This window comes from Pseudophryne corroboree, chromosome 2 (assembly GCF_028390025.1).
Source record: "Pseudophryne corroboree isolate aPseCor3 chromosome 2, aPseCor3.hap2, whole genome shotgun sequence".
In the NCBI taxonomy this organism is placed as follows: domain Eukaryota; kingdom Metazoa; phylum Chordata; class Amphibia; order Anura; family Myobatrachidae; genus Pseudophryne; species Pseudophryne corroboree.
The window spans coordinates 249,071,816-249,093,641 of NC_086445.1; the positions used below are offsets into that span (position 1 = coordinate 249,071,816).

The following is a 21,826-nucleotide window of genomic DNA, read 5'->3' on the forward strand; positions in this document are numbered from 1 at the left end:
AGAGACGTCACTTCCGCCCGGCGTCATGGAGGACAAAAGTACGACATGTGACACTGTGGGGAATCTTTCGGCGGTGACGCGCAGTCTTTCGCGTCACTGATGTTGTACAGAGAGTTCAGGGTTCATGTCGGTGACACGCATGTTACTTCCGCTAGAGCTGGAACGCACAGCCATCTTCCATCTGATTGATTCAGTAATATCTTGCTGGTATTTTCGTCGTGGAACGCACGACCATTTTAGCTCTAGCTTAACAGAGACTCAGTATTATACAGATATATATATATATATATTCTTCTTATTATCCTCAACACCTTTGGTATGAGAGGAAGAGGAGGAAATACATAGACTGACCGGAACACCCACAGTGTCACTAGGGTGTCTACCGCTACTGCCTGAGGGTCTCTGGACCTGGCGCAATACCTCTGTAGCTTTTTGTTGAGGCGGGACGCCATCATGTCTATCTGTGGCAGTTCCCACCGACTCACAATCTGTGCGAAGACTTCTGGATGAAGTCCCCACTCTCCCGGGTGTAGGTCGTGTCTGCTGAGGAAGTCTGCTTCCCAGTTGTCCACTCCCGGAATGAACACTGCTGACAGTGCGCTTACATGATTCTCCGCCCAGCGAAGAATTCTGGTGGCTTCCGCCATTGCCACTCTGCTCCTTGTGCCGCCTTGGCGGTTTACATGAGCTACTGCGGTGATGTTGTCTGACTGGATCAGAACTGGTTGGTCGCGAAGTAAGGTCTCCGCTTGACGTAGGGCGTTGTATATGGCCCTTAGCTCCAGGATGTTGATGTGAAGACAAGTCTCTTGACTTGACCAAAGACCCTGGAAATTTCTTCCCTGTGTGACTGCTCCCCAACCTCGGAGGCTTGCGTCCGTGGTCACCAGGATCCAGTCCTGAATGCCGAATCTGCGGCCCTCGAGAAGGTGAGCACTCTGCAGCCACCACAGTAGTGACACCCTGGCCCTGGGGGACAGGGTGATCAACTGATGCATCTGAAGATGTGACCCGTACCACATGTCCAGTAGGTCCCATTGGAAAGTCCTCGCATGGAACCTGCCGAAAGGAATGGCCTCGTATGACGCCACCATCTTTCCCAGGACTCGAGTGCAATGATGCACTGACACCTGTTTTGGTTTCAATAGGTTCTTGACCAGAGTCGTGAGTTCCTGGGCCTTCTCTATCGGGAGATAAACCCTCTTCTGGTCCGTGTCCAGAATCATGCCCAAGAAGGGCAGGAACCAACTGCGACTTTGGAATATTGAGAATCCAGCCGTCTTGCTGCAACACTTTCAGTGAAAGAGATACGCTGTTCAGCAACTGCTCTCTTGATCTCGCTTTTATGAGGAGATCGTCCAAGTACGGGATAATTGTGACACCTTGCTTCAGCAGGAGCACCATCATTTCCGCCATTACCTTGGTAAAAATCCTCGAGGCCGTGGAGAGACCAAACGGCAACGTCTGAAATTGGTAATGACAATCCTGTACCGCAAATCTTAGGTACGCCTGATGAGGTGGATAAATGGGGACATGAAGGTACGCATCCTTTATGTCCAGTGACACCATAAAAATAAGAATTTACTCACCAGTAATTCTATTTCTCGTAGTCCGTAGTGGATGCTGGGGACTCCGTAAGGACCATGGGGAATAGACGGGCTCCGCAGGAGACTGGGCACTCTATAAGAAAGATTTGGTACTATCTGGTGTGCACTGGCTCCTCCCTCTATGCCCCTCCTCCAGACCTCAGTTAGGATACTGTGCCCGGAAGAGCTGACACAATAAGGAAGGATTTTGAATCCCGGGTAAGACTCATACCAGCCACACCAATCACACCGTATAACTCGTGATACTATACCCAGTTAACAGTATGAAATATAACTGAGCCTCTCAACAGATGGCTCAACAATAACCCTTTAGTTAGGCAATAACTATATACAAGTATTGCAGACAATCCGCACTTGGGATGGGCGCCCAGCATCCACTACGGACTACGAGAAATAGAATTACCGGTGAGTAAATTCTTATTTTCTCTGACGTCCTAGTGAATGCTGGGGACTCCATAAGGAACATGGGGATTATACCAAAGCTCCCAAACGGGCGGGAGAGTGCGGATGACTCTGCAGCACCGAATGAGAGAACTCAAGGTCCTCCTCAGCCAGGGTATCAAATTTGTAAAATTTAGCAAACGTGTTTGCCCCTGACCAAGTTGCAGCTCGGCAAAGTTGTAAAGCCGAGACCCCTCGGGCAGCCGCCCAAGATGAGCCCACCTTCCTCGTGGAATGGGCTTTCACTGATTTAGGATGCGGCAATCCAGCCGCAGAATGCGCCAGCTGAATTGTGCTACAATTCCAGCGAGCAATAGTCTGCTTAGAAGCAGGAGCACCTATTTTGTTGGGTGCATAAAGGATAAAAAGCGAGTCAGTTTTCCTGACTCCAGCCGTCCTGGAAACATAAATTTTCAAGGCCCTGACTACGTCCAGTAACTTGGAATCCTCCAAGTCCCTAGTAGCCGCAGGCACCACAATAGGTTGGTTCAAGTGAAAAGCTGATACCACCTTAGGGAGAAACTGGGGACGAGTACTCAATTCTGCCCTATCCATATGGAAAATCAGATAAGGGCTTTTACATGACAAAGCCGCCAATTCTGACACACGCCTGGCCGAAGCCAAGGCCAATTACATGACCACTTTCCACGTGAGATATTTCAGATCCACAGTTTTAAGTGGCTCAAACCAATGTGATTTTAGGAAACTCAACACCACATTGAGATCCCAAGGTGCCACAGAAGGCACAAAAGGGGGCTGAATATGAAGCACTCCCTTTACAAAAATCTGAACTTCAGGCAGTGAAGCCAGTTCTTTCTGGAAGAAAATCGACAGAACCGAAATCTGGACCTTAATGGAACCCAATTTTAGGCCCATAGTCACTCCCGACTGTAGGAAGTGCAGAAAACGACCCAGCTGAAATTCCTCTGTTGGGGCCTTCCTGGCCTCACACCACGCAACATATTTTCGCCAAATACGGTGATAATGGTTTACGGTTACTTCTTTCCTGGCTTTTATCAGCGTAGGAATGACTTCCTCCGGAATGCCCTTTTCCTTTAGGATCCGGAATTCAACCGTCATGCCGTCAAACGCAGCCGCGGTAAGTCTTGGAACAGACAGGGCCCCTGCTGTAGCAGATGGTGTCTGAGCGGTAGAGGCCATGGGTCCTCTGATATCATTTCTTGAAGTTCTGGGTACCAAGCTCTTCTTGGGCAATCCGGAACCACGAGTATCGTTCTTACTCCTCGCCTTCTTATTATTCTCAGTACCTTTGGTATGAGAGGCAGAGGAGGGAACACATAAACCGACTGGTACACCCACGGTGTCACTAGAGCGTCCACAGCTATCGCCTGAGGGTCCCTTGACCTGGCGCAATATCTCTTTAGCTTTTTGTTGAGGCGGGACGCCATCATGTCCACCTGTGGCCTTTCCCAACGGTTTACCAACAGTAGGAAGACTTCTGGATGAAGTCCCCACTCTCCCGGGTGTAGGTCGTGTCTGCTGAGGAAGTCTGCTTCCCAGTTGTCCACTCCCGGAATGAACACTGCTGACAGTGTTAGTACGTGATTTTCCGCCCAGCGGAGAATCCTTGTGGCTTCTGCCATCGCCATCCTGCTTCTTGTGCCGCCCTGTCGGTTTACATGGGCGACTGCCGTGATGTTGTCTGATTGGATCAGAACCGGCTGGTTTTGAAGCAGGGGCCTTGCCTGACTTAGGGCATTGTAAATGGCCCTCAGTTCCAGAATATTTATGTGTAGGGACGACTCCTGACTTGACCAAAGTCCCTGGAAATTTCTTCCCTGTGTGACTGCGCCCCAGCCTCGAAGGCTGGCATCCGTGGTCACCAGGACCCAGTCCTGTATGCCGAATCTGCGGCCCTCTAGAAGATGAGCACTCTGCAGCCACCACAGTAGAGACACCCTGGTCCTTGGAGACAGGGTTATCAGTTGATGCATCTGAAGATGCGATCCCGACCACTTGTCCAAGAGGTCCCACTGGAAAGTCCTTGCATGGAACCTGCCGAATGGAATTGCTTCGTATGAAGCCACCATTTTTCCCAGGACTCGTGTGCAGTGATGCACCGATACCCGTTTTGGTTTTAGGAGGTCTCTGACTAGAGATGACAGCTCCTTGGCTTTCTCCTGCGGGAGAAACACTTTTTTCTGTTCGGTGTCCAAAATCGTCCCCAGGAACAGTAAGCGTGTGGAAGGAACCAGTTGTGACTTTGGAATGTTTAGAATCCAGCCATGCTGTTGTAGCACTTCCCGAGATAGTGCTACTCCGACCAGTAACTGCTCCCTGGACCTCGCCTTTATAAGGAGATCGTCCAAGTACGGGATAATTAAAACTCCCTTTTTTCGAAGGAGTATCATCATTTCTGCCATTACCTTGGTAAACACCCTCGGTGCCGTGGACAGTCCAAACGGTAGTGTCTGGACTTGGTAATGGCAATCCTGTACCACAAATCTGAGGTACTCCTGGTGAGGAAGGTAAATGGGGACATGCAGGCAAGCATCCTTGATGTCCAGGGATACCATGTAATCCCCCTCGTCCAGGCTTGCAATAACCGCCCTGAGCGATTCCATCTTGAACTTGAATCTTTTTATGTATGTGTTCAAGGATTTCAAATTTAAAATGGGTCTCACCGAACCGTCCGGTTTCGGTACCACAAACAGTGTGGAATAGTAACCCCGTCCTTGTTGAAGTAGGGGTACCTTGACTATCACCTGCTGGGAATACAGCTTGTGAATTGCCTCTAGCACAGCCTCCCTGCCCGAGGGAGTTGTCGGTAAGGCCGATTTGAGGAAACGGCGGGGGGGAGGCGCCTCGAATTCCAGCTTGTACCCCTGAGATACTACTTGAAGGATCCAGGGATCCACCCGTGAGCGAACCCACTGATCGCTGAAATTTTTGAGGCGGCCCCCCACCGTACCTGGCTCCGCCTGTGGAGCCCCACCGTCATGCGGCGGATTTGGAAGAAGCGGGGGAGTACTTTTGTTCCTGGGAACCTGCTGTGTGTTGCAGCTTTTTTCCCCGTCCTCTGCCTCTAGACAGAAAGGACCCGCCTTTTCCCCGCCTGTTTTTCTGGGGTCGAAAGGACTGTACCTGATAATACGGCGCTTTCTTAGGCTGTGAGGGGACATGGGGCAAAAATGCTGACTTCCCAGCTGTTGCTGTGGAAACAAGGTCTGAGAGACCATCCCCGAATAACTCCTCACCCTTATAAGGCAAAACTTCCATGTGCCTTTTAGAATCTGCATCCCCTGTCCACTGCCGAGTCCATAAGCCTCTCCTAGCAGAAATGGACAATGCACTTATTCTAGATGCCAGCCGGCAGATCTCCCTCTGTGCATCTCTCATGTATAAGACTGAGTCTTTTATATGCTCTACGGTTAGCAATATAGTGTCCCTGTCTAGGGTGTCAATATTTTCCGACAGGGAATCTGACCAAGCAGCAGCAGCCCTGCACATCCACGCTGAAGCAATAGCTGGTCTCAGTATAACACCAGTGTGTGTATATATAGACTTTAGGATAGCCTCCTGCTTTCTATCAGCAGGTTCCTTTAGGGCGGCCGTATCCGGAGACGGTAGTGCCACCTTTTTAGACAAACGTGTGAGCGCTTTATCCCCCCTAGGGGGAGTTTCCCAACGTGACCTATCCTCTGGCGAGAAAGGGAACGCCATTAGTAATTTTTTTGAAATCACCAATTTTTTATCGGGGAAAGCCCACGCTTCTTCACACACTTCATTTAATTCTTCAGATGGGGGAAAAACTATTGGTAGTTTTTTCTCCCCAAACATAATACCCTTTTTTGAGGTACCTGGGTTTATATCAGAAATGTGTAATACCTCTTTCATTGCCTCAATCATGCAACGAATGGCCCTAGTGGACATTAAATTTGACTCATCGTCGTCGACACTGGTATCAGTATCCGTGTCGACATCTGTGTCTGCCATCTGAGGTAGTGGGCGTTTCAGAGCCCCTGATGGCCTTTGAATTGTCTGGGCAGGCACGAGCTGAGAAGCCGGCTGTCCCGCATTTGGCATGTCGTCAAATTTTTTATGTAAGGAGTCGACACTTGCACGTAATTCCTTCCATAAGTCCATCCACTCCGGTGTCTGCCCCGCAGGGGGTGACATCACATTTATAGGCATCTGCTCCGCCTCCACATAAGCCTCCTCATCAAACATGTCGACACAGCCGTACCGACACACCGCACACACACAGGTAATGCTCTTAAAAGGAGACAGGACCCCACAAAAGCCCTTTGGGGAGACAGAGAGAGAGTATGCCAGCACACACCAGAGCGCTATATAATGCAGGGACTAACTGAATTATGTCCCCTTATAGCTGCTATAAGTTATACTGCGCCTAAATTTAGTGCCCCCCCTCTCTTTTTTACCCTTTCTGTAGTGTAGACTGCAGGGGAGAGTCAGGGAGCTTCCTTCCAGCGGAACTGTGAGGGAGATGGCTCCGCCCCTTTTTCGGCAGACTTTTCTCACGCTTTTTTCTGTATTCTGGCAGGGGTAATTACCACATATATAGCCTCTGGGGCTATATATTGTGGTTATTTTGCCAGCCAAGGTGTTTTTATTGCTGCTCAGGGCGCCCCCCCCCCCAGCGCCCTGCACCCTCAGTGACCGGAGTGTGAAGTGTGTATGAGGAGCAATGGCGCACAGCTGCAGTGCTGTGCGCTAACTTGGTGGAGACTGAAGTCTTCTGCCGCCGATTTTCCGGACCATCTTCATGCTTCTGGCTCTGTAAGGGGGACGGCGGCGCGGCTCCGGGAACGAACACCAAGGACGGGTCCTGCGGTCGATCCCTCTGGAGCTAATGGTGTCCAGTAGCCTAAGAAGCCCAAGCGAGCTGCAAGCAGGTAGGTTCGCTTCTTCTCCCCTTAGTCCCTCGTTGCAGTGAGCCTGTTGCCAGCAGGTCTCACTGTAAAATAAAAAACCTAACATATACTTTCTTTCTAGGAGCTCAGGAGAGCCCCTAGTGTGCATCCAGCTCGGCCGGGCACAGAAATCTAACTGAGGTCTGGAGGAGGGGCATAGAGGGAGGAGCCAGTGCACACCAGATAGTACCAAATCTTTCTTATAGAGTGCCCAGTCTCCTGCGGAGCCCGTCTATTCCCCATGGTCCTTACGGAGTCCCCAGCATCCACTAGGACGTCAGAGAAAATGGATTTCGCAGAGGCCGGTGAGGTCTTCTGTTCCTGGGAACTAGCTGTGTTGTGCAGCTTCTTTCCTCTGCCCCTACCTCTGGCAAGAAAGGACGCACATCGGACTTTCTTGTTGCTTTGTGAACGAAAGGACTGCATTTGATAATGCGGTGCTCTCTTAGGCTGTGAGGGAACATAAGGCAAAAAATTTGACTTTCCAGCTGTAGCTGTGGAGACCAGGTCCAAGAGACCTTCCCCGAACAATTCCTCACCCCTGTAAGGTAAAACCTCCATATGCCTTTTTGAGTCGGCATCACCAGTCCATTGCCGAGTCCACAGGACCCTTCTGGCAGAATTCGACATAGCGTTTATTCTAGAACCCAGTAGACTAATGTCTCTTTGAGCATCTCTCATATATAGGACAGCGTCTTTTATATGCCCCAGGGTCAATAATACAGTATCCTTATCTAGGGTATCCAATTCCTCAGATAAGGTATCCGTCCATGCCGCTACAGCACTACACACCCAGGCCGACGCAATTGCCGGTCTTAGTAAGGTACCTGAATGTGTATAAATGGACTTCAGGGTAACCTCCTGTTTGCGGTCAGCAGCATCTTTGAGGGTAGCCGTATCCTGGGACGGCAGGGCTACCTTTTTGGATAAGCGTGTTAAAGCTTTGTCCACCCTAGGGGAGGATTCCCATCGTAGCCTATACGTTGCCGGGAAAGGATACGCCATAAGAATCCGTTTGTAAATCTGCATTTTCTTATCTGGAGATTCCCAAGCTTTTTCACATAACTCATTCAGTTCGTGTGAGGGGGGAAAAGTTACCTCAGGCTTCTTTCCCTTATACATATACACCCTCGTGTCAGGGACAGGGGTTTCCTCTGTGATGTGCAAAACATCCTTTATTGCTATAATCATATATCGAAGGGATTTAGCCAATTTTGGCTGTAACTTTGCATCATCGTAATCGACACTGGAGTCAGAATCCATGTCGGTATCTGTGTCAACAATTTGGGATAGTGGGCGCTTATGAGACCCTGACGGTCCCTGCGCCAGAGGGTCAGGCACGGGTTGGAACCCTGACTGTCCCAATGCATCAGCCTTGTCAAATATTTTATGCAAGGAATTAACATTATCATTTAAAACCTTCCACATATCCATCCAATCAGGTGTCGGCGCCGTCGGCGGAGACACCACATTAATTTGCTCCCGCTCCTCTCCCACATAGCCTTCCTCATCAGACATGTCGACACAAGCGTACCGACACACCACACACACACAGGGAATGTCCTTTCTGAAGACAGTTCCCCCACAAGGCCCTTTGGAGAGACAGAGAGAGAGTATGCCAGCACACACCCTTGCGCTATAATATCCCAGGAATAACACAGTAACTTAATGTTAACCCAGTAGCTGCTGTATGTATAGTTTTTGCGCCTAATTATGTGCCCCTCCTCTCTTTCAACCCTCTTCTACCGTGTATCAGCAGGGGAGAGTCCGGGGAGCTTCCTCTCAGCGGAGCTGTGGAGAAAAAATGGCGCTGGTGAGTGCTGAGGGAGAAGCCCCGCCCCCTCGACGGCGGGCTTCTGTCCCGCTTATACAGTAATTTTGGCGGGGGCTCATACATATATACAGTGCCCAGCTGTATATATGTGTACTTTTGCCAACATGAGGTCCCAAATGCTGCCCAGGGCGCCCCCCCCTGCGCCCTGCACCTTTACAGTGACCGGAGTATGTGAGGTGTGTGGATCAATGACGCACAGCTGCAGTGCTGTGCGTTACCTCTAGTGAAGATCATGAAGTCTTCTGCCGCCTGTGAAGTCTTCTTTTCTTCTCATACTCACCCGGCTTCTATCTTCCGGCTCTGCGAGGGGGATGGCGGCGCGGCTCTGGGACGGACGGCGAGGGTGAGATCCTGCGTACCAATCCCTCTGGAGCTAATGGTGTCCAGTAGCCTAAGAAGCAGGACCTAGCTTCAGAGAGTAGGGCTGCTTCTCTCCCCTCAGTCCCTCGATGCAGGGAGTCTGTTGCCAGCAGAGCTCCCTGAAAATAAAAAACCTAACAAAATACTTTCTATCAGTAAACTCAGGAGAGCTCACTGAAAAGCACCCAGCTCCTCTGGGCACAGTATCAAACTGAGGTCTGGAGGAGGGGCATAGAGGGAGGAGCCAGTGCACACCAGGAACTAAATTAATTCTTAAAGTGCCCATGTCTCCTGAGGAGCCCGTCTATCCCCATGGTCCTTACGGAGTCCCCAGCATCCTCTAGGACATTAGAGAAATAGTGAATTTCATGAATGCCAGCCAGTTGTCAGACTTGCAGCATCGCCATCTGCAACCAAAATGTGAATGTAGGCACTCATGGGTAATTTGGTCAGACATTAAACAAGTGAGTGGTGACCCAGAGATATGTTTTAATATGCTGTGCTTTTTCCAACACTGGAGGAGTCTAATTTTGATACACAAAACATAGGATAAATAAAACAGTATCCATTAAGCTACATTAGCAAGAATGTATAGGAAAAATTCTACCCGAATACATCTGTATTCCCGGAGGACGGGATGACAGCTGTCACTATCCCAACAGCGGCATTCCGCCTGCCATTATGCCGGCAACAGGATGAGCGCTACGGGCTTGGTGGCACACCGCAGGATCTATTCCCACACTATGGGTGCCGTGTAACCCCATGAGTGGGAATAGACCCTGTGCACCGGTATTCCGGCTGTCAGCAGTTGGGATTCTGTCGTCGGTATCACGTCCGCCAGGATACAGACAGCCGGTACACTGATTGCCTCCCATTCTACCATCTGCTTCATTCCACTACATCACCATTAAGCATAAAGTCATGGTAGCAGATGACAAATATCAGGTGTAGCACACTGTATTTATGGTCCTTCTTCCTCACAAATTTTGTAGACATATTGTAAGGGGTCGATTCAATTCGGCAACAGATGAATAGCGCTGGGAATTAGCTCCCGACGCTATTCAATTCAGCTACTAGTTACCCGCAATTGTCGGGAATTCCTCTCTCACCCCCGGGGGGGTGAGAGAAGAAAACCGACAAAAGTGCTGTTGCGAGGCTGATTCTGTCGGGAATCAGCATCGCGGCAGGTAGTTAAGTCGGAGAATGCCCGTTCTCCTGACAAAACTACCCGTTGAGTCGGCGAGAATGGGCATTCGCAGACTTAACTTTAGCTGAATTGAATAGCGTCGGGAGCCAATTCCCAGCGCTATTCATCTGTTGCCGAATTGTATCGACCCCTAAGTGTAATTACTTAAAGGGCAGACAAGCAATGTAAGGACTGACAGAGGAAAGAAAATTAGTCTAGCTACAAAGACCAATAAGAAGGGAATTACTGTAGTCAGGAGATCCTGGGCCTGAATCTGGGGCTCACGCAATCAGTGTGAAATGCCAATGTGCACATTGTTACTTAGCTATTAATTGCAAATGCACAAAAATTCGGAAAGCCCCTGCGACGCATGCATTACACAGTGTACGCACAAAGGTGCTGTCGTGTTCGAGTCTGACAGTATCAAAAATGGGGTGGAATAGTGCTAGGAGTTTCTGGGAAGTTCCTAGTAGTGTAAGCAAAAATGGTCAATTAAGTGGGCATATTATGGGAGGTTTGCAGGCGCCAGTAAAAGCTTTCAGAGATGCACAGCTACAAGTATAGGAGGCCATGGTCATATGTAGAAATTGTACTTGCCATAGGGTTAATACAAGTTTCAACGGTGGCATATAAGGATGCATGAAACCGGTATTACAGCGTGCACTGGAGCTAGAATTGGATGTCTCAGTCTTTGCATATTTGACAGCATGAATGCACACAAGGGAAGGAGTTTGCCGCAGCATCTGCGCAAAAAACTCGAAGACAGAGAAACGCCAACAGTCGCACCTGCATGTAATTTAGAACCAGGCCCTAGGAGTGCTTACATTTGTTTTTAAAATTCGTTTGTACACATTTTTTTCGTAGATGCATGCAACAGAATTTACAGAGATGTCTGTTTTCCCCAAAAAAAATGTTGACTGGTGGATGAATTCTCATTTCAAAGGTAACAAGACATTCTCCAATCCATGCAAAACACAGACTGTATAAGGTCCAAAGAAAATAAATAAACCTGCAAACTGATTGACTCCAGCAGAACTTTAGGAACATGTCGAAGGCAAATCTAAATGTTTTGTACTTCATAAATGACTCAAGCACTTTACAAAAAGTAATCTCTGAAGATCACAGGAAGACCTTGTGGATCAAAGTGACCTAACAGCTTAAAGGGCCGTACTGACAGGGAGATTTCCCCAGAGATGTGTGCTGAGCGGTCTAGCACAGACCGCTCAGCACACATCTCTCCCCACGCTCAGCACTGTGCAATGTGGACTTTTTCAAAACCAAAAAGAAACAAACAGCTTACTGTAACTATTTTGTCCAAAACATACCTGCTCACATGGGCTGCAAATGTTGAAGGCCTGTCTTATGTGAATCTATGCTGTTAGGTTTCCTTATGTGCAGTGTTTGCTTAAACTCTGTCAAGCACAAAGACCAAATGGTTCCCATTTAACAAGTCAGCTATAATGAATGGACCTCAGCCATAGCTAATACATCATTAAAAGCAATATGTATATTATGACATACAAGTATTATTACGTACTAGGTTTTTGATTTAAAAAAAAAAAAAAAAAAGGGAAAAGAAACCAAAGACAGGGATACAACAAAAGATCAGTAAGAGACAAGCTTTTGTACACACCATGAGATATGGATACTGCTGTCCCTTTTCATGCAATAAGGGATTTATTTCAGTTACAACCTTTCAAATTACCATAGTTCTGAAACTTGCCAATTTGGACTTGTATCAGCAAACAACCGATTAAGGTGGCATTTCATTACAGTTCCTCATTCCAATGCAGTACCTAAAACATATGAAGCCATGCCAAAGGTTTCTAAGCCTTGAACCACCAACATGGCATTAATAAATTATGAAACAGGACAAATGAAATGTAAAAGGAGATTGGTAGAGACCCAATACTAACTCCGCAAAGGTTCCTATGAAAAGATTACATGCATGAGCATCACAGCTTTCAAATCACTATTTACATAGCTGTCATCACTGCAGAATAAGGAGTTATAAAACGCACTGCCTATGGAATAAGATGCTTAAGAGCTAGTTACATTGCCATAAGGAGGAACATACAAGGACGCTCAACCAAGTCACATCACATTTCTTTCATATAAAGTGCACATATTATAGAACACACAATGCTTCCTTAAAAATAAACAAAACATGTTATTATCATTGGAGGCTGCACAATGTAACGCCACAGGGATATGGGAACTGAATATTAGATGAAACCTTTAACTTTTAATCCTCTTTGCAGTGTAGCCATGAGCCATACACACAAGGGGCTCTGCCCGGTGTGGGGAATATTAAAGTGGCACACACACACACACGCCACACATAGGCAGTGCACCCTTCCTCCAGTGTCACTCGCCGCTAAGTTCCGGAGCCCACATCAGGGAAAGCCTGGCACAATACGGACAGAGAGCCCCTCACACCTGCCTGCAGATTTACTCCCTTCATGGGGCCTCAGAGTTCGACCCACTGAGCCGCTACCCGGCTCCAGCACTCACCGTGACTAGCCCCAACCCCAGAGGAGTGGACGCCGCCTCTCCCGGGGCAGGGAGTCTCCGGTGCCCGGACGCTCCGTCTCTCCGTTTGCCCCTGACAGGAGCTGACGCCACCACCGGTCTCACAGAGCTGCTGCTGCTGCTACGCAACCCACCGCCAAGACACGCCCACCCGTTCTCTGACTGACAGCTATCACAGTCCAACCACTAAGCGGACTGTGGGAAAAGAGGCGTGGCTTGGTCTCTGGCTGACGAATCAGTGTGAAAGGGGAAAGTGAAAAGGGGTGGGAGACGGAGGCATTGATGTGTCCTGGGGATAGGGAGAACCTTTAACTCATTCCGTAGCTCATGACGTAGTAGAGCAGGCCATCCAATCAGACGGTAGTTGCTAGTCAATTGTTTCCTGACGTCACTGCCTCGGTACTCCCACCCTACGCTCATTACGGCACGGGCGCACGCTCTATAAATTTTGCCGCCATTTTGGCGCTTCCATTCATCAGGTCAGGTGCATCAGGCGGTGTCATTCTGTCAGGCCCCGTGATAGGCGTTAGTTATCGCTATTTAGTGAGACGTACGTAACGGATCTAGGTTATGTCCATGCACGGGTATAAGCCGCGTTTGGTCTTATTTCCTGTGCAGGTAGCTCGTATAACGCGGGTAGAAAACCCAGTTCTCACTACATACATCGTGTGTTATTACGCTCCACATTATATATGTGTATATATATATATATATATAGTACAAGGTTATCCACCTAGTGGAACAGATAGCACTCTCCAGACTTTATCTCAATTTAATCAGCAAAGAGTATTTAATAAAGGTAATCTCACAGTTCCAGTGTAAAGTCCAATTCCGACGTTTCGGTCCACAACAGGACCTTTGTCAAGGAGTTACAGCATGGTCACAGCAGACATCAGCACAGCACGGTCAGCATCAATGGGAACTGTTGTTACAGGGAAATTGCCTCACCGGCCCCCATTATATACCCCTGCTATGGGTTGCAGGTACGTGTCGACATAGATGGCAAGTGGTTGTAGCAGAGATTTCCTAGCAGAGATGATGGGCCTACCCGGTGGATGTGACAAGAGTTTTATGGATTTTGGGAAGGGTATAGATTATGGGGCAAACGGGATGCTCAACAGTAAGAAATTCCAGTGTGTTCTTGTCAATCTGTTGTGTTTTGTACCCCTTCTCTAATAAGCGATCAATTTCCAATTTGATCTCAGGTATGGGATTGTGTTGCAGGCTAGTATAGGTGGCCTCATCATCCAACTGCCTCATTATTTCGCTGTTGTAGTCGGCCCAATCCTGTACTACCACTGCGCCCCCTTTATCTGCAGGCCTAACCACCAGGCTAGTGTCCCGCTTAAGTGCTGACAGGGCTTTGCGTTCTGCAATGGGCAGATTATCAAAGCGCTTAGTTGGAGACTGTGCATGAACATCATGCTCCAGAAGGCGGGTAAATGTTTTAATGCTAGGGTTGGAGGAGGCTGGGTCAAATGTGGAGGGTTTCCGAAATTTTGTGCTTTCTTTGTTAATTTCTGTAGTAAAGTGCTCACGTAACCTGAGCTTCCTACCGAACTTATATATGTCAACTACGGTATCAAACCGTCGGTGGGGGGCTGTTGGTACAAAGGAGAGGCCTCTCGAGAGGAGACGTGCAGTTGCCTCATCGAGTGTCTTACTTGATAAGTTAAAAACTAGGTCCTGGGTTTGTCTCTGCACCTGCGCCATGTGTCTGCCCTTCCTTGGGTGCGGTCTCCGTGGTTTGCTACTGGAGGGAGGTTGGTGTATGATCTAAAAAAGACCTTGGAGTTGGTCGACTGTCAGACAGATCAGTGTCAGAGGCGGAAGATCCCGTCTCGTTAGTGTAAAATTGTCTCCGTCCTTGGCGGCGGGCTCTGTAGGGCCGTTGGGATCTTTTTGGTCTAGAATCACCGATCAGCCACCGATAGACAGTGTGATTTTGGTAATCTGCTGTGACCGTTGTGAGTTTACTGCGTTTAAATGCAGTGATCTCTTTCTTATAGGAATCTATTTGTGTTTGCAATTTCTCTAACGTCCTAGTGGATGCTGGGGACTCCGTCAGGACCATGGGGAATAGCGGCTCCGCAGGAGACAGGGCACAAAAGTAAAAGCTTTAGGATCAGGTGGTGTGCACTGGCTCCTCCCCCTATGACCCTCCTCCAAGCCTCAGTTAGATTTTTGTGCCCGGCCGAGAAGGGTGCAATCTAGGTGGCTCTCCTAAAGAGCTGCTTAGAGTAAAAGTTTTGTTAGGTTTTTTATTTTCAGTGAGTCCTGCTGACAACAGGCTCACTGCATCGAGGGACTTAGGGGAGAGAAGTGAACTCACCTGCGTGCAGGATGGATTGGCTTCTTAGGCTACTGGACACCATTAGCTCCAGAGGGAGTCGGAACACAGGTCTCACCCTGGGGTTCGTCCCGGAGCCGCGCCGCCGACCCCCTTGCAGATGCCGAAAAATGAAGAGGTCCAGAAACCGGCGGCAGAAGACTTTTCAGTCTTCATAAGGTAGCGCACAGCACTGCAGCTGTGCGCCATTGTTGTCCGCACACTTCATAACAGCGGTCACTGAGGGTGCAGGGTGCTGGGGGGGGCGCCCTGGGCAGCAATGATAGTACCTTATTCTGGCTAAAAATACATCACATATAGCCCCTGGGGGCTATATGGATGTATTTAACCCCTGCCAGGTCTCAGAAAAACGGGAGAAGAAGCCCGCCGAAAAGGGGGCGGGGCCTATTCTCCTCAGCACACCGCGCCATTTTCCCTCACAGAAATGCTGGTGGGAAGGCTCCCAGGCTCTCCCCTGCACTGCACTACAGAAACAGGGTTAAAACAGAGAGGGGGGGGCACTGATTTGGCGATATGACTACATATATTAAAATGCTATAAGGGAAAAGCACTTATATAAAGGTTGTCCCTGTATAATTATAGCGTTTTTGGTGTGTGCTGGCAAACTCTCCCTCTGTCTCCCCAAAGGGCTAGTGGGTCCTGTCCTCTATCAGAGCATTCCCTGTGTGTGTGCTGTGTGTCGGTACGTGTGTGTCGACATGTATGAGGACGATGTTGGGAGGCGGAGCAAATTGCCTGTAATGGTGATGTCACTCTCTAGGGAGTCGACACCGGAATAGATGGCTTATTTAAGGAATTACGTGACAATGTCAACACGCTGCAAGTCGGTTGACGACATGAGACGGCCGGCAAACATATTAGTATCTGTCCAGGCGTCTAAAACACCGTCAGGGACGTTATAATGCCCATTTTACCTCAGTCGGTCGACACAGACACGGACACTGACTCCAGTGTCGACGGTGAAGAAACAAACGTATTTTCCTTTAGGGCCACACGTTACTTGTTAAGGGCAATGAAGGAGGTGTTACATATTTCTGATACTACAAGTACCACAAAAAAGGGTATTATGTGGGGTGTGGAAAAACTACCTATAGTTTTTCCTGAATCAGATAAATTAAATGAAGTGTGTGATGAGGCGCGGGGTTCCCCCGATAGAAAATTATTGGCGGTATACCCTTTCCCGCCAGAAGTTAGGGCGCGTTGGGAAACCACCCTTAGGGTGGATAAGGCGCTCACACGCTTATCAAAACAAGTGGCGGTACCGTCTCCAGATACGGCCGCCCTCAAGGAGCCAGCTGATAGGAGGCTGGAAAATATCCTAAAAAGTATATACACACGTACTGGTGTTATACTGCGACCAGCGATCGCCTCAGCCTGGATGTGCAGCGCGGGGGTGGCTTGGTCGGATTCCCTGACTGAAAATATTGATACCCTTGACAGGGACAGTATTTTATTTACTATAGAGCATTTAAAGAATGCATTTCTATATATGCGAGATGCACAGAGGGATATTTGCACTCTGGCATCAAGAGTAAGTGCGATGTCCATATCTGCCAAAAGATGTTTATGGACACGACAGTGGTCAGGTGATGCAGATTCCAAACGGCACAAAGATGTATTGCCGTATAAAGGGGAGGAGTTATTTGGGGTCGGTCCATCGGACCTGGTGGCCATGGCAACTGCTGGGAAATCCACCGTTTTTACCCTAAGTCACATCTATGCAGAAAAAGACACCGTCTTTTCAGCCTCAGTCCTTTCGTCCCCATAAGCATATCTGCCCAGGGATAGAGGAAAGGGAAGAAGACTGCAGCAGGCAGCCCATTCCCAGGAACAGAAGCCTTCCACCGCTTCTGCCAAGTTCTCAGCATGACGCTGGAGCCGTACAGGACCCCTGGATCCTACAAGTAGTATCCCAGGGGTACAGATTGGAAAGTCGAGACGTTTCCCCTCGCAGGTTCCTGAAGTCTGCTTTACCAACGTCTCCCTCCGACAGGGAGGCAGTATTGGAAACAATTCACAAGCTGTATTCCCAGCAGGTGATAATCAAAGTACCCCTCCTACAACAAGGAAAGGGGTATTATTCCACACTATATTGTGGTACTGAAACAGAAGGCTCGGTGAGACCTATTCTAAATCTGAAATATTTGAACACTTACAAAGGTTCAAATCAAGATGGAGTCACTCAGAGCAGTGATAGCGAACCAGGTAGAAGGGGACTATATGGTGTCCCGGGACATCAGGGATGCTTACCTCCATGTCCCAATTTGCCCTTCTCACCAAGGGTATCTCAGGTTCGTGGTACAGAACTGTCACTATCAGTTTCAGACGCTGCCGTTTGGATTGTCCACGGCACTCCGGGTCTTTACCAAGGTAATGCCCGAAATGATGATTCTTCTTCGAAGAAAATGGACGACCTCCTGATAAGAGCAAGGTCCAGAGAACAGTTGGAGGTCGGAGTAGCACTATCTCAAGTAGTTCTACGACAGCACGGGTGGATTCTAAATATTCCAAAACCGCAGTTGTTTCCGACGACACGTCTGCTGTTCCTAGGGATGATTCTGGACACAGTCCAGAAAAAGGTGTTTCTCCCGGAGGAGAAAGCCAGGGAGTTATCCGAGCTAGTCAGGAACCTCCTAAAACCAGGAAAAGTGTCAGTGCATCATTGCACAAGAGTCCTGGGAAAAATGGTGGCTTATTACGAAGCGATTCCATTCGGCAGATTCCACGCAAGAACTTTTCAGTTGGATCTGCTGGACAAATGGTCCGGATCGCATCTTCAGATGCATCAGCGGATAACCCTATCTCCAAGGACAAGGGTGTCTCTCCTGTGGTGGTTACAGAGTGCTCATCTTCTAGAGGGCCGCAGATTCGGCATTCAGGATTGGATGCTGGTGACCACGGAGGCCAGCCTGAGAGGCTGGGGAGCAGTCACACAGGGAAAAAATTTCCAGGGAGTGTGATCAAGTCTGGAGACTTTTCTCCACATAAATATACTGGAGCTAAGGGCAATTTATAATGCTCTAAGCTTAGCAAGACCTCTGCTTCAAGGTCAGCCGGTATTGATCCAGTGGGACAACATCACGGCAGTAGCCCACGTAAACAGACAGGGCGGCACAAGAAGCAGGAGGGCAATGGCAAAAACTGCAAGGATTTTTCGCTGGGCGGAAAATCATGTGATAGCACTGTCAGCAGTGTTCATTCCGGGAGTGGACAACTGGGAAGCAGACTTCCTCAGCAGGCACGACCTCCACCCGGGAGAGTGGGGACTTCATCGGGAAGTTTTCCACATGATTGTGAACCGTTGGGAAAGACCAAAGGTGTACATGATGGCGTCCCGCCTGAACAAAAAACTGGACAGGTATTGCGCCAGGTCAAGAGACTTTCAGGCAATAGCTGTGGACGTTCTGGTAACACCGTGGGCGTACCAGTCGGTGTATGTGTTTCCTCCTCTGCTTCTCATACCCAAGGTATTGAGAATTATAAGACGTAGAGGAGTAAGAACTATACTCGTGGCTCCGGATTGGCCAAGAAGGACTTGGTACCCGGAACTTCAAGAGATACTCACAGAGGACTCATGACCTCTGCCGCTAAGAAGGGACTTGCTTCAGCACGTACCATGTCTGTTCCAAGACTTACCGCGGCTGCGTTTGACGGCATGGCGGTTGAACGCCGGATCCTAAGGGAAAAAGGCATTCCGGAAGAGGTCATTCCTACCCTGGTCAAAGCCAGGAAGGACGTGACCGCACAACATTATCACCACATGTGGCGAAAATATGTTGCGTGGTGTGAGGCCAGGAAAGCTCCACGAAGAAATTTCAACTCGGTCGATTCCTGCATTTCCTGCAAACAGGAGTGTCTATGGGCCTCAGATTGGGGTCCATTAAGGTTCAAATTTCGGCCCTGTCGATTTTCTTCCAGAAAGAATTGGCTTCAGTTCCTGAAGTCCAGAAGTTTGTCAAGGGAGTACTGCATATACAACCCCCTTTTGTGCCTCCAGTGGCACTGTGGGATCTCAACGTAGTGCTGGGATTCCTCAAATCACATTGGTTTAAACCGCTCAAATCTGTGGATTTGAAATATCTCACATGGAAAGTGACCATGATGTTGGCCCTGGCCTCGGCCAGGCGAGTGTCAGCATTGGCGGCTTTGTCTCACAAAAGCCCATATCTGATTGTCCATTCGGACAGGGCAGAGCTGCGGACTCGTCCCCAGTTTCTCCCTAAGGTGGGGTCAGCGTTTCACCTGAACCAGCTTATTGTGGTACCTGCGGCTACTAGGGACTTGGAGGACTCCAAGTTGCTAGATGTTGTCAGGGCCCTGAAAATATCGGTTTCCAGGACGGCTGGAGTCAGGAAAACTGACTTGCTGTTATCCTGTATGCACCCAACAAACTGGGTGCTCTTGCTTCTAAGCAGACGATTGCTAGTTGGATGTGTAGTACAATTCAGCTTGCACATTCTGTGGCAGGCCTGCCACAGCCAAAATATGTAAATGCCCATTCCACAAGGAAGGTGGGCTCATCCTGGGCGGCTGCCCGAGGGGTCTCGGCATTACAACTCTGCCGAGCAGCTACGTGGTCGGGGGGAGAACACGTTTGTAAAATTCTACAAATTTGATACCCTGGCTAAAGAGGACCTGGAGTTCTCTCATTCGGTGCTGCAGAGTCATCCGCACTCTCCCGCCCGTTTGGGAGCTTTGGTATAATCCCCATGGTCCTGACGGAGTCCCCAGCATCCACTAGGACGTTAGAGAAAATAAGATTTTACTTACCGATAAATCTATTTCTCGTAGTCCGTAGTGGATGCTGGGCGCCCTTCCCAAGTGCGGATTGTCTGCAATACTTGTACATAGTTATTGGTACAAAAAAATCGGGTTATTATTGTTGTGAGCCATCTTTTCAGAGGCTCCGCTGTTATCATGCTGTTAACTGGGTTCAGATCACAGGTTGTACAGTGTGATTGGTGTGGCTGGTATGAGTCTTACCCGGGATTCAAAATCCTTCCTTATTGTGTACGCTCGTCCGGGCACAGTATCCTAACTGAGGCTTGGAGGAGGGTCATAGGGGGAGGAGCCAGTGCACACCACCTGATCCTAAAGCTTTTACTTTTGTGCCCTGTCTCCTGCGGAGCCGCTATTCCCCATGGTCCTGACGGAGTCCCCAGCATCCACTACTGACTACGAGAAATAGATTTATCGGTAAGTAAAATCTTATTTTTTCAAATAGATTGGTGGTTTTATCCTTCTTGATGGTGCCCAGGTGTGCACTGCTGAAGGTATCAATTTGGGTCTTAACTTTGTTTAATTCTATACCCACCTCCTCCACAACCAAAAGCATAAGGTCGAGAGAGCACTTATTCAGGACCCCACACCAGCGGCTGCAGAAAGTGGAGTTGTTCCTGCCTATTGTCGGGATATTGTTAATCCTAAATCCCCGTGGGATGTACTTTTTCCGATAGTATTCGGACAGGAACTGCCCATGTAAGGTGAGGTCTACTTCCCTCCGTTTGAGTCTAAGAAGTTGGTGGTATAGATCTGTAGGTGTTTCTGCAGGCAAAGTGTCGAAATCTAATTGGTCAAACAAGACCTTATCCGCATCATCGTCCGTGAGGGATATTATACCGTGTTCAGCTTGTGCAAGCAGGTTATCATCAAGGAATCCCAACTGGCTTTGCGCCATGCCAAAAATAGGAATTTCCACAACCAAAGTATTATGAACATAAAGATATACTTACTGTACCTAGTATTCCACGAGGTCACCCTAGCGTGTACTGACCAGGCCCAGCACTGATTAGCTTCCAAGTTCGGATGGATTCGGGCTTGCCCAGTGCGGTATGACAGTAAATATGGTTGGCGGGAAAGTAATCACTTGCTCAGATACCTGTGCAGTTATGCTATGTAACAGTACATAACCCAATATAGTGATGAATCCCAAAACAACAGTGCCTGTATAAATAGTGCAATACGTGGTGGGTGCAGGAGAAGAAAGCAGCTCAGGTGTTACCCTGGGTTGTATCTAAATATACATACAGATCCCTGCACTCTCACATAACTCTGCCAACAACTGGGGTGCCAATCAGGGTCCAACCCACTTAGAGGTGGGACCCATAGTACAGTACAAGGTTATCCACCTAGTGGAACAGATATCACTCTCCAGACTTCATCTCAATTTAATCAGCAAAGAGTATTTAATAAAGGTAATCTCACAGTTCCAGTATAAAGTCCAATTCTGACGTTTCGGTCCACACCAGGACCTTTGTCAAGGAGTTACAGCATGGTCACAGCAGACATCAGCACAGCACGGTCAGCATAAATGGGAACTGTTGTTACAGGGAAATTGCCTCACCGGCCCCCATTATATACCCCTCCTATTGGCGCCAGTCCCACCTCTCCACTTCCTGAGAGTGAGGTGGAACGCAGTGCAGGACCATAGGCATTACTTCCTGGTACACAGGAAGTGTGGTGTGTCCGTGCAAGCTGGCCCGAGCAGCGGGCGCGCCGTGGAACGCAAACCGGAAGTGCGTGCTGGAACGCACGCGTCACTTTCGGTCTTTGCACGCGTCACTTCCGGTCTTTGGTGAAACCGCTACTGGTCTCAATCGTGTTTGTTATTATTAATCTCCT

General features: G+C 48.8%; 1 protein-coding gene and 1 pseudogene across 2 annotated transcripts in view; both read right to left on the minus strand.

Moving 5' to 3' along the window:
- The window catches only part of RNF41 (ring finger protein 41), a 173,593-nt gene extending 160,465 nt beyond the window's left edge, over nucleotides 1–13,128 (minus strand). The window contains exons 1-2 of one of the 2 annotated variants that reach the window (XM_063952638.1): nucleotides 12,838–13,128; nucleotides 11,649–11,735 (exon numbers count right to left, since the gene is read on the minus strand). The gene's annotated coding sequence lies outside the window, so the exon portion shown is untranslated. The remainder of the gene's footprint in view (nucleotides 1–11,648; nucleotides 11,736–12,837) is intronic. The other variant, XM_063952637.1, reaches the window with a different exon arrangement.
- Nucleotides 13,129–20,930: 7,802 nt separating this feature from the next.
- Nucleotides 20,931–21,048, minus strand: LOC135052562 (5S ribosomal RNA; annotated as a pseudogene).
- Nucleotides 21,049–21,826: the final 778 nt, after the last annotated feature.